Below are 13,400 nucleotides of genomic sequence, written 5' to 3'. Positions count from 1 at the left end.
ATAACAATTTTGCTTAAAAACTGGGTTCCCGTGTCCGCATCCCCAATTAAATGCAACCCCTTGTTAGCTCTCCCCAGAGTGCCCATTTGGTCCAAAAAGCACTCGGATTGGAGATGTCTAGCCTAAATGGTATGGATGTAAAGTTTTGACTGGGCATCTTCCAGTTCGGTGCAGAGTTCCATTGTGCTGGGTGATAAAAATGGCAGAAGTCAAAGCAGAATTATAATTCTCAAATTTACTAAAGCTAATATGGTCGCCCCAACTAAATTTGCACCAATCACCCAAATACGTTTAGTGTCTCTATAGGGTTCATGAGCGAAAAGCACTGATTTTCAACCAAATATAGGATTCGGAATACGTACGCTACTCCCCTGCCGCTGGCAGTAGAGACCTAATCCTAGCATTAGGATCTCCCCATAGAAAAGTATTATTTAAAGCTTTCTTATGGGGATTCCAGTGACGCTTGAGGTCCTTATGCATAGTGTGAGGACGTCCAGCGTTGTTTAGACCAAATGTCGTCTAAGAACCCGGAAGTCCCTCTGGTGGCTGTCTGGTAGACAGCCACTAGAGGAGGACTTAACGCTGCATTGTAGTTATTGCAGTTTATAAATACTGCAATAATTACATACTCAGGGTTAAGGGTTGAAGTGGCCTGGATGCCTACAGTGTCCCTTTAAACATGTAGCCTGCAGAAGACAATATGAACCACATTTTAATATGAGGAAGATTATAAATATCACTGTTCACCTCATGCCCACACCCATTGTCAGCGGGTGAGGACTACTTATTAAGTGGGGTGGGACCGAGTGTCCCCCCCAGCACCCACCCCAGACCGGTAGGTTAGGGCTATTAATCTTTCTAACCAGAGGGGCACCTAATTAAAGCCAGTCAATTAGAGAGCTCTGACAGTCAAGTCTCACTTCTCTCGAGACTAAACATGGGAATATTCTCAGGCAAGTTTTGAGAGAAGTGAGACTTGCCCTTTGCTTGGTTTTGCTTGGTCTTTGCTTGGTTTTAAGGGAGGGCAATTGGCAATAACTTGGGGTAGATGGACAATATCATGTCCAATAGCATGTCCACTCTCCATTGATTATTAATTCGCCTTCACCCACCACCCATGTGTGAAAGCTGAAGAGGACGTTAGGTTCCCCATTATTAAATTAAGAGTCCCCACATGCCGCTCAAGGGCAGGAGCTGGGTGGAGTACTAGTTTCCCCCATTTAATAAGTAGCTCACCTTTGCAGACTGCAGATGAGTGGGGGTGCACTAGGAAATCCCACCATTTAAAGAGCTCCAACCTGATGGCTAGTGGGGGGCAAGGGGTTAGACAGTGATCTGTAATTTCCCATTTGTTAGTTTTAGTAGATGTGACCCACTCGCAGCTTGGTAGGTGGTGTATAAGGAGGTTTAAAACCTCCCTGGAAGTAGTATTGAGACATATTAATCCCAACGTGTTAACGACGTGTGTTATGAGCACTGTTATGTGTCATGAACAGTGCCTCGTCTGTGCTCACCTGTAAACCCCTCCAGGGACATATTACTTACTCATCATAGTCTGATAGTCTTATTGGTTCCTGATAGTACAGTCTCCTGGGAAATATTCCATGCCTGTGTGCCCAAAACTGTATTTTAAGAGGGCGTTAGATGGAAGAGACTGTTCAGAAAGTAGCCTCAGGTGTAAAGTATGCTACTTAAATAAAGGAGATAAACTAAAGCAATCCTAGTGTATTGAACTTTACTTAAGGACATAATCAATCATTCTTTTTCTCTCTTCCTCTCTTTCTTTCTCTCTTTTTTCCATCTCTTCCCACCTCTCTCTCTCTCTCTCTCTCTCTCTCTCTCACCCTTTCCCTGTCTCTTTTTTTTTCTTCTATTCTTTCTCCTCAGACAGCAGAGATCTGTATGCAAAGTAACAGAGATATATTTGCAGATGTCAGAACAGTTTACATCTGGAAGTAATTTTTTTTTCTGTCTTTCCTTCAAATGCAACATTTCACTTTACAGAGCTGCTCATCAAACTTGCGCAGGGACTGGGTGAAAGAATAGTCATCGGGAATTAATCCACCCCAATACTGATATACTCTCAGGAAAGAAAGGAAAACCTGGCGTGGGCGTTATTTCTACACTACAATGCAAGAAATACCCAGTAATCAAGATCTGGCCTGAACTAAATCAGTCCTGGTATGTAGAAACCCAAGAATTAAAACATTTCTACTTAATAAGCTTTTCTCAAAAATCACAAAATAACAAAGATTTAAAAATGTGTTTTTTTTAAAGTTTTCACATTAAACCTTAAGACAAGTATTGAAATGTAATCAGCTAGTCGTGGCATGTTTTTGTTTTCTTTGTTTTACTTCTGCAGACGTAAGCAAATTTCTTAACAGCGCATAAAAAAAATAGCTTTCGCTTTATAATAAAATCATTGACATAGTCAAGGAAATTAAATGCATATATGTCTGTTCTTAGCCAGACAGGAAATAATTGTACTAGTTTTTTTGGCTCACATCCTGAGCCATTTTAACTGTTTCAAGAAAGAAAGCCCTACGCTATGCAACGACTGCACAGTTAAAATAAATAAATCCCCTTCCACTTTTTCCAAGATTAGCTATCGTTGAGTCATTTATAAGGAGGTTAATTCTGAAGTAACATTTGGATCAAATGTGCAGTGCCATTTGAGCAAAGATTGTAAAATCTGTGTCTGCTGTCTATAAGGTCATGGTGCGTTGGCACGGGGGGAGGGGAGGGTGGTAACTAGTGTAAAGAATCACTTTGTTGCTTTGTAGTTCTTTCTCTGTGACCTGTTCTGTATTCCCATTGGTGAACGTTTTGTGTAATTGTATGGAGACCCCCTGCTGGGGGTCTGTGAATAAATTGGCTGTACCATGTCCCATTAAAGCATTCAGTTGGGTTACACGTGGTCTGCTACATCTGGTGGCAGCGGTGGGACAGCACTTCCCAGCCGAACGGAACCAGTGTTCGGGATTTGAACAAACATGGCACCCAGCTACACTGAGGCAGAATTTGACAAGATGCTGAAGGACCTGCTGGCTTACTATGCACCCAACCCCGATGAGAAATACCTACAGAACGCAAGGAAAATAGTGTCTGAGTACCTACAGCGCACAGCAGAACAGGCAAGCGAGCGGGCATGGTGGGGGATATCCCCAGCCCGAGCGGCAGTGTGAGTTATTGGGAGTGGAGACAACCGGTCTCAATCCCCAGTGGCAGAATATGTTATAGGGAATGAAGCGTATCGTCCATCCTCCCCAGCGGCAGTGTGAGTTATTGGGAGTGTAGACAACCGGTCTCACTCCCCAGTGGCAGAGTAGGTTACAGGGAGTTGAGACAACCGTTCTCTCATCCCCCAACGGCAGTGTGAGTTATTGGGAGTGGAGACAACCGGTCTCACTCCCCAGCGGCAGAATATGTTATAGGGAATGAAGCGTATCGTCCTTCCTCCCCAGCGGCAGTGTGAGTTATTGGGAGTGTAGACAACCGGTCTCACTCCCCAGTGGCAGAGTAGGTTACAGGGAGTGGAGACAACCGGTCTCACTCCCCAGCGGCAGATTGTGTTACAGGGAGAGGAGACAACCGGTCTCACTCCCCAGCGACTGTTTGAGCTATCGAGAGCGGAGGTGGTCGTGGTCGACCTCTCTCCCCAGCGGCAGATAACCATTGAAACGGAGGGTGTCGTGGATGAGACCTTGGTTGGTTGGCTCCTCCAACTCTTCCTGAGGCTGACCCCAGCGACCCGTTATGGTCTGGTCGGCGGATAGCAGGCGAGACAAAAGGGGGACAAAACTTTTTTTAGATACATAAATGAGAAAAGAAAAGTTAAACAAGGATTAGTTAGATTAAAAACAAAAGAAGGAAGGTATGTAGAAGAGGATAAAGGTCTAGCTGACTGCCTCAATGAATATTTTTGTTCGGTATTTACAGATGAAAATGAAGGAGAGGGATCTCAGTTAAGAAAAAGGATAAATTAGTTATTTATTACAGTGAGTTTACAGAGGAAGAGGTTCTATTTAAACTGTCAAAAGTAAAGACAAATAAGTCAATGGGACCTGATGGAATACACCCAAAACTATTAAAAGAGCTTAGTGGTGTACTAGCAAAACCATTAACAGATTTATTTAACCAATCATTGATAACAGGAGTAGTCCCAGAAGATTGGAAGTTGGCGAATGTTGTGCCCATTCACAAGAAAGGTAATAGGGAGGAGTCGGGCAACTATAGGCCGGTAAGCCTTACTTCAGTAGTGGGGAAAGTGATGGAAACCATGTTAAAGGATAGGATTGTTGAACATCTAAAAACACATGGATTTCAAGATCAGAGACAACATGGGTTTACTTCAGGGAGATCATGCCAAACTAATCTTATTGATTTTTTTGATTGGGTAACTAAAATTATAGATCAGGGTGGTGCAGTAGACATTGCTTACCTAGATTTCAGTAAGTCTTTTGACACTGCTGCACATAGAAGGCTTATTAATAAACTGCAATCTTTAAGTTTGGATTCCAATATAGTTGAATGTGTGAGGCAGTGGCTGAGTGACAGGCAACAGAGGGTTGTAGTCAATGGAGTATATTCAAAGCTTGGGCTTGTCACCAGTGGGGTACCTCAGGGATCTGTACTTGGACCCATTCTCTTTAATATTTTTATTAGTGATATTGCAGATGGTCTTGATGGTAAGGTATGTCTTTTTGCTGATGATACTAAGATATGTAACAGGGTTGATGTTCCAGGAGGGATAAGCCAAATGGCTAATGATTTAGGTAAACTAGAAAAATGGTCAGAGTTGTGGCAACTGACATTTAATGTGGATAAGTGCAAGATAATGCATCTTGGACGTAAAAACCCAAGGACAGAGTACAGAATATTTGATAGAGTCCTAACCTCAACATCTGAGGAAAGGGATTTAGGGGTGATTATTTCTGATGACTTAAAGGTAGGCAGACACTGTAATAGAGCAGCAGGAAGTGCTAGCAGAATGCTTGGTTGTATAGGGAGAGGTATTAGCAGTAGAAAGAGGGAAGTGCCATTGTACAGAACACTGGTGAGACCTCACTTGGAGTATTGTACGCAGTACTGGAGACCGTATCTTCAGAAGGATATTGATACCTTAGAGAGAGTTCAGAGAAGGGCTGCTAAACTGGTTCATGGATTGCAGGATAAAACTTACCAGGAAAGGTTAAAGGATCTTAACATGTATAGCTTGGAGGAAAGACGAGACAGGGGGGATTTGATAGAAACATTTAAATACATAAATGGAATCAACACAGTAAAGGAGGAGACTTTATTTAAAAGAAGAAAAACTACCACAACAAAAAGGACATAGTATTAAATTAGAGGGGCAAAGGTTTAAAAATAATATCAGGAAGTATTACTTTACTGAGAGGGTAGTGGATGCATGGAATAGCCTTCCAGCTGAAGTGGTAGGGGTTAACACAGTAAAGGAGTTTAAGCATGCGTGGGATAGGCATAAGGCTATCCTAACTATAAGATAAGGCCAGAGACTAATGAAAGTATTTAGAAAATTGGGCAGACTAGATGGGCCGAATGGTTCTTATCTGCCGTCACATTCTATGTTTCTATGTTTCTATGAGACTACGGCCGCCACCACCTCTTCCCTTAAAGATACACCTGCATCAGAGCAGAGCGCAGCCAGCCTCTGCTCTCCCCTTCCCCTGGTTCCTTACCCTAGCAGTCTTGCAGAGTCCGCAAGGCAGTTTGGTGTGGAGGCGTGGGCTTCGGGGCAGAGGGCAGGTAGCCTCTGCCCACCCCTGGTACCTAAGCTGGGCCCCGGCAGCCTTGCAGGGCCCCAGATGCTGACAGGAGTAGAGGTGTGGGCCTCGGGGCAGAGTGCTGCTGGCCTCTGCCCACCCTTGTTTAGGGGCCCAAGCAGCCTTGTAGGGCCAAGACACACGATGGCAGTAGGAGCGCGGGCCTCTGGGCAGACAGCAAACGGCCTCTACCCATCTGAGTGATGTTCCCTGGGAATGGGTGCCGCCTGCACCGCTCCCCAGCAGCTGAGTGAGATTCAGGGGGAGATGGAGTATTACTAGCCCCCTCCCCAGTATCCCAAGCAGCTCCCGGGGGAGAGCATAGCTGGCTCTCCTCCTCAGAAGCCAGCCACGACCCCAGCGATTAACACGAAGAGGAGCCGCGACGAACTCTACAAACTACTCCCATCATTTTCAGCCTGCCGGGAAAACCGCAGCGACCCCGGTGATGGAATTGCCAGGAGGGCACGCTAGTTTGGGCTCAGAGACTCTTGTGTACCGGAGCCTGGGCTGGGCGGCCTCTCTGGCTAAAGACGTCTTATGTTTAAGTCACTCACCCTATACCTAGGAGGATGCAGGGTGCAAATCCGGCCAGACCCCAGGACTGTAAGGGCTGGCTGAGGACAAGTGCTGTTGCGGGCATGACACTAACAAGCTGTGTCCACTCCAGACAGCAGCGAGCTGACCCGTGTGGATCATGCTGTGGCTGTCGGAGGTGGACAAGGGGGAGATGTGTGATGGAAGGGCATCACTGAGTACCATGCCCACATGTGCCCACCCACTTGTCCAGTCACATACTACCCCCAAGGACATGGACTGTGGACTCAGGGGGTCCAACAGACTTGTTGCAGGCCCGTCGTGGATCTGGCCACAAGTGGGGAGATATGTGATGGAGGGAGATATGTGATGGATGGCCTGAGTTGTTTGGCGCAAGCCACAAGCTTGCGGCGCCATTTTTGTGACGGGTTTCCATGTATCTAGATACGCTGTATTGTGTAGCTGAATTCTACATAGAGCAGTGTGTGTGTCTGTATATGCTGCTGTGGGTCAACAAAGTGTTTGGTGTTGTGAGGATGTTGGCGGATCGTAGGCTAGGAGAGGCCTCTCCCCAGCCCCAGGCCTTGTTGAAGGTCGGCATCAGTTTTCCACAAACTCGGGAGTTGTGTGAGGCTGGGTCTTTCCTTGTGTAGGCGCTGCGGAAGGCCCTGATGTTCCTCCGCCGCCAGCGGCGGGTAGTCTTTTGGCGGTGTGGGTGATGCCTCCGTGTGACCCTTCGGCCCAGGCGGGCGTGTAGCAAGTAAGATGGGAGCTTGAGATTTTTATTTGCTCAAGATAGGGCCGCTCCCCTCCGCTTTCGCAGACCCCTCCACTTCCCTGCCATACGTTGGTGGTTTCTGAGCCAGCCGATGCCAAGATAAATATCAGGTTCAGTTGCATAGGCCTGTACTATGTGGTTGCAGGCGCTGGCAGTCTGGTCTCATCCGCCATCTTGCTAGGCCCGATGCGGTCAGAGCCTAAATTACAGCATGCGGCAGGAGCCAGGTACGATGTGTGCATTAGGTCGGTGGGAACCGGGATAAGCCCCGTCGGTCCATAGAGGGGGTAACGAGGGCCCAGGCTGTGAACTGCAGTCAGTCGTGGCGACCATGCTTCTAGGCCACGAGGTTAGTCCTGACGAGTCTGGTATAAAGGTCCACTTGTGTGGCATGGGCCTGGATATCATGATGTCCCCAATTGTTTGTCAGCGATATTTTGGCGATTTGCAGCCTCTGCCCTGTAGAAATCGTTGATTTGTGCGGCATTAAGCAGGAGCTGCAGGAACATGCGTCTGCTCTGTTCTGTGGTCAGGCCTCGCCCCTGTCCCCCACTCTACTTTATCTAAATTTCGCAAGGGCTAAGCCCTTTGATTGCTTACAGTGTGGGTAACCCCCACTTTGCTGCTTATTCTGTGGGTGACCCCCACTATATTTCTGAGTGACCCTCAGACATTACTGGTGTTATTTTTTTCAATAATTTGTCAAAGAGTCCTATACTATCAATCCTACAAACCCTAATGACAGGGGCAAACAGAAAAAAGACATCCACTTACTGACATCCTCCCTGATGATTCTGGCCAACCACTTTTGGACCTAGAGTTATTTGTCACCCTCGCTCTGACAAATAGGTACCTTCAAAACATATTGCAAACTTTTGTAAAATGTGGCTTCACAAACCTTTGGAAAAGGAAATCCGAGCCAAGTTAAGGGCTAAATGCCCCAGGCACACTCTTAGATAAGGTGGCATTGACACCAGAATCTGGCTGTATTCTTGTCACTTTACCTTACTAAATCAGACAAGGACTTGCATTAGGGAATCGAGCAGGGTCTAAAGGCGACCCAAGATAAACTTTCAGATATTGCTGGACCCATTATATAAATTTAAATTTTGGCTGATGAGACACTAACTAGTAGTGAATTTGATCCGCACACTGTGTTAGAGTGGGCACAGAGGGCTTTATGTCTCCTAGGCAATGCAACCTTCAAAATAGATGCTAAATTGGCCAACTTAAGTTCTAAGGAACTAGGGCCAGAACCCAGAAGCCAATGTCTTCTTGATTGGGGACAACTTCATTAGAGACCTTAATAAACACGTCTCTGTCTTTACATCCCTTAATAAGCCCAACACTTTTTACATAGAGTCTTTCACAGCCAAAACACACGTTTTTACAGGAGAGCTGGTCACTACAGAGGCCAAGCCACCGGAAAGGCTGCCTTCACAGGCTATAGGCTTCGACCCTCTGAATATTTAAAATCGGGCACTAAAATCGCTCTCAAGGGATTCACTCCATTATATATTTGGATGACATTCTGATCATGGCTCAAGACCCACACACACTTCGTCACACACACTTAGTCTTCCCAAAAGCCGTATTGCCCCACTACAGTCTGTAATGAATGCTGCCGCCAGACTGATTTACCTCCCTAGTCGGTCCTCTCACACCTCACCCCTCAGTCAGTCAGTCCTTACATTGGCTCCCTGTATCCTAAAGGAGTCAACTTAAAGTACTAACCCATACCTATAAAGCACTGAACAATTCTAGCCCCTCTTATATCTCGGTCTCTCCGCTATACTCATGACCTTCTTCTGTCCACTGCTCGCACCCAAACTGCCAACTCACGCTTGCAGGACTTCTCGCGGGCGGTTCCCTTCCTATGGAATAGGTCTTCAATCCTTTAAGAATTGCCTTAAAACCCATCTCTTTAGGAAAGCTTATGGCTTCCCAGACTAACCTCTACCTTACATACCTGTCTCTTGCTCTCTCCTAAAGGGCAGCACTCTACTCTCTCCTCCAGCTCTGCTTCACTCCCACCTTGAGTGCTATTTCCTGTCCTAATGTGTTTTACACCCCACCACCTATAGACTGTAAGCTCGTTTGAGCAGGGCGTTTGAAAACATTTTATCAGCATCGATCGATGTCTTATGACCAACTAATATCTCTGACAGACGAGGTCCATCTAGAACTCCATTGTTGCCTTCACAATATGAATGCATGGAATAGGCCTTCTTTGGCTCAGAACTGGACCCTTCTCGGATGGGGCGTGACTTGCTCCGATCTCTCGACTGGAGGTTTTTGGTCCCCAGCTGAACAAGCCCTTTATATAAATTAACAATGCAAATGGTATATCTAATAGTGATACAAGCTCAAAACACCTGTGTGGTATCCCCTATACTAACACCTTTAAAACATATATAACACAAACAAATTAGGTAAAGCAAATAGTATACTTTCCTCTCTTCTTTGTGTGTCTGGTAGTACTGTAAAGATAGAGAGGTATGCAATAGTGCAGATATCCTTAGAATATATATATATATATATTCAGTGGTAACAAAACACACACAAAAGGGTAGAGCCATATACTAAACCTGGCTCTGGTGTGGATGTCTTTAGGATCTTTTATGGGTGATCCAAGTCCCCCTACCAATAGTGTGGAAATCTGGAGATGTTCCAATGTATTCCCAAAATTACTTGCAGGAATCAGGTAGAATTCCAAAAAAAGTTTTATTGATAAAACAGTGGATAAAATAAGTAAGAATAAAAACTTCTAATAGTCCCATATATCACCAAAATGCGTTTTGCCAGGTGTGGCTTCATCAGTTGGTGTAGATTATCTTGCTGTGTCCTTCATTTCTTTATATATCAATAGATTCCTGGTTTTGCGTTTTTTTTTCACATGGTCCACCTATCTTGCGATGTGTTTTTCCGGGTTTCCGGCTGCGTGCGGCATATCTGGTCATGCATACAAGATCGGCGTACGTAGGACGCACCTTGCATATAGAGGAAGTCTCTTGGCTTCCTCTATATTGCTTCATACTAGAATTTGGCACATATTGCAAATAAACTTAATAACTAATGATGATTATAGATGATTATAGATGTTGCAATTAGATAAACATGAATATAATAACGATTACTGTTATTACTCAAGAAAATAGATCGATATTAGTCATAGATTACATGACAGCCTCAATTTCGATCATATACACAATGTGAATAGAATTTTCTTAAAAAGGCAGTGTATACACCAATATATTGGTGTATACACACATAGACATAAATTCTCAAAGAGATAGTGCTTCTTCATTAGATAAAAAAGATATATACACACATATACATGCATAAATAGGGAGTGTCACCCTATTACACAGTGTAAAATAAAATAAAATGAAAAGGGAGTCTATAAATATAAGATTGATCAATAAAGAATTTTATAAAGATATCATCATGTTCTTTTTAAAAATGTTAAAAAAAGAAAGAAAAAAGGAGATTAAAATGAAATTAAAATGAATTATTCTTTTAGCTATTCTACACTTATGTAAAAAAGTGGCATAATTCAAAGTCCTGATTTAGACCATATGGAATGAGTGTCTTAAAATTTAAATACATTTCATTTCCTCTTCCCCTATTTCTTTTTTTATTAAAGTCCCCTCCTCTCCAATCTTTTTGAACCCATTTAATGGCACAAAAAAAAGGTGTTTCTTGGATCATGCTTGTGATGGATCTTGAAGTGGTTTGAGACACTATGTGCCCTATTTGCTCCACCTAATTTGTTTGTGTTATATATGCCTTTATATAAATTGCCTGGACCTGATTGCGGACCCTTTTGCAATCCGCAGTTTTGCTAAGGATGCTTTCAATTGTTCCCTGGTGCTGCGAAAGGACAACATCTCTGCACTCTGCTATGGGATTCGTCTAGGGGGAATCCCAATCCAAACTGCTGTTCGACCTCACGAAAGACCTTTATTAGTTCTGTCTGGAAATAAATCTTTTTATTTGAGCAGAATATCTGCCAGGTTCCGATTGGTTGCAGATTGATTTTCCCGTTACTGGAGGGATGCCAGCAATTGGTAGCTAGATCCTCAACTGTTTCACCACATTCATCTCCTCCGAGGGCCTCTCACACTGGATCTATTTGCATCTTAGCTGAATCGTCAAACAAAGGCCTTCTTCAACTGGTTGCTGGACCCTCTCTCCCTGGCATCCAATGCGTTCCTTTAGCTGTGGACATTGACAGGAGCATATGCTTTCCTTCCTCCCTTCTTCATGATTCAGCAAACGCTTCACCAAATAAGAGTTTGAAGAGTCATGATAGTCCTGGTAACTCCTTTATGGAGACTCAGGTCATGGTTCCCCACTCGTCTGGAACTGTCAGTAGACTACCCTCTACTGTTGTATCTGACCATAGATGTACTCAGGAACTTGGCAGGCAACTTTCATCCTCTCACCCTACAAGGCCCCCTCCACCTCGTGGGCTGGACCATTTTGAGGGAACTTGACATGTTGCAGGACTTTTAAGTACAGATCAAACACTTTTACGGGACTCATGGGCCCCAGGAACTTGACGCACACATGCGTCTGCATGGCAGACTTGGGTCAGCTGGTGTGTGGGAAGGGATATTGATCCCTTCTCCCCGAATAAATCGAATGGGGTTTCAATACTCTTCCACTCGGATTGGGTATTTCAAGCAAGCACACAATACATGGACAAGGTACACACAAATGTTGAACTTCTTATCTTCGTTGTTTCACCAAGGCAAATAATATCGCTCCATTAATGTCTTTTGATTCCTCCATCTCGGCGTATCATACCCTGATTGACAATTCTCCGGTGGGCAAACACCCTTCTGTTTGCAGACTTTTACGTGGCAAACGTCAGGCCAGACCTCCCATTCCCAGATACTCCAATTTCTGGGATGTCAATCAGGTTTTCTCTTTTTTGGAATCTTTGCTTTCTAAGGATACCTTGTCTATTTGTCAGCTAAGCTGGCTTTTCTACTTTGTCTAGTATCTTTCTGCAGAGTCTCAGATATGCATGCCTTCGATTTCCATGCTGTGTTTTTTGCGCTGGATGGAGTACACTTTACCATTACGAGACGTATTAAGACCAATTCATTCTCAGCTTTTTTATCCATATTTCCCAGACACACCTGCTTTATGGGTGGCATGTTGTGTTTGTCAATACATCGATCTTACAACCCGTCTTCATGCCCCAGGCCCCCTTCTTGTCTCTCATGTCTGATCTCACAATCCAGTCTCCTGTCCTACTAATTCCGTTGGATTAGATGGCTACTCAGGCTTGCCATAATTGACCCCTCTTTTGGTGCTCATTCAGTCATAGGTGCGGCCACTTCCTCGGCCTTTCAGGTAGGCGGCTCTCTTATGGACATTTTATCTTCTGCAGATTGGTCTAGAGAATCTACTTTTCAAACCTTCTATTTCAAACCTACTTCACATGCCTCTTTATCTATTGCTTCTGAGCTTTAAAACAGCAAAATATGAAGCCTTCGGTCATGCCATAAAATTAGGAATTATTCTAGCTCAGTGACTTAATGACTTAAATTTTATTACAGACAGGAAGCAAATGTTTTCGTACCCTATTTTTTCCCTCTGTATGATGTTTTAATAATACAGGTTCCTTTATTCTGATTTTCTGTTTTGCATTTTTACTAATACATAGTCCTAATGCCAATGGCTAGTCCAGTTTTTTGTAACTCCTGTTGATTTGAAACAAGTCTATTTAAACCACTTACACTAGAGCTACCTCAGTCAGAGTTAGTGTCTTAAATTCCATATCGTATGCTATGAAGTTGTGTTTATCTTGTCCAAGAAGAGACCATATATTTATGTTGTTTCTTGTGTGAAGACTTTTCTATCTCCACATGGGGATCCTCTACTCTTCTCTTGACTACTGGTTTAAATGGTTGACTACGCGACCTTAAATCACCTTTGTTTTTCCTGTTCTAGTTGCCTTCTGGGTGTTTTCATTTGCATGATTGACTACTGCTGATCGACTTACTCAAAGAAAGAGGAAGTGGGAGGAGTCTGATTGCACTATATGTTATTGATATACATTCTGATTGGTTGATTTTTTTTATCCACATTGATAACTGTTTCTTTGCTGCTGGAAGGTTTCAGTAAAGAAGGATAAGCAAAATATTCACTTCCTGTCTTTAATAAAATTTAGATTATTCAGTCACGGGGCTAGAATAATCTCGAATTGTCCAAAATAGCTCCCAATTTGACTATTTTTACCCAAACCAGTCCTCAAGGCACTTCTAACAATCCAGGATTTAGGGATT

The 13,400-nt window shown here is 43.9% G+C and overlaps 1 protein-coding gene across 2 annotated transcripts in view; it reads left to right on the top strand.

The window, feature by feature from the left end:
* The first annotated feature begins 1,659 nt into the window (after positions 1-1,659).
* GLT8D2 (glycosyltransferase 8 domain containing 2) overlaps positions 1,660-13,400 on the top strand; it is a 64,790-nt gene continuing 53,049 nt past the window's right edge. Inside the window, exons 1-2 of one of the 2 annotated variants that reach the window (XM_063447213.1) lie at positions 1,660-1,675; positions 2,005-2,181. The gene's annotated coding sequence lies outside the window, so the exon portion shown is untranslated. Of the gene's footprint in view, positions 1,676-1,890; positions 2,182-13,400 lie in introns of those variants that run through there. The other variant, XM_063447212.1, reaches the window with a different exon arrangement.

Source organism: Pelobates fuscus, chromosome 3 (genome assembly GCF_036172605.1).
Source record: "Pelobates fuscus isolate aPelFus1 chromosome 3, aPelFus1.pri, whole genome shotgun sequence".
Classification (NCBI taxonomy): Eukaryota; Metazoa; Chordata; class Amphibia; order Anura; family Pelobatidae; genus Pelobates; species Pelobates fuscus.
This window is presented reverse-complemented; position numbering and strand designations above follow the sequence as displayed.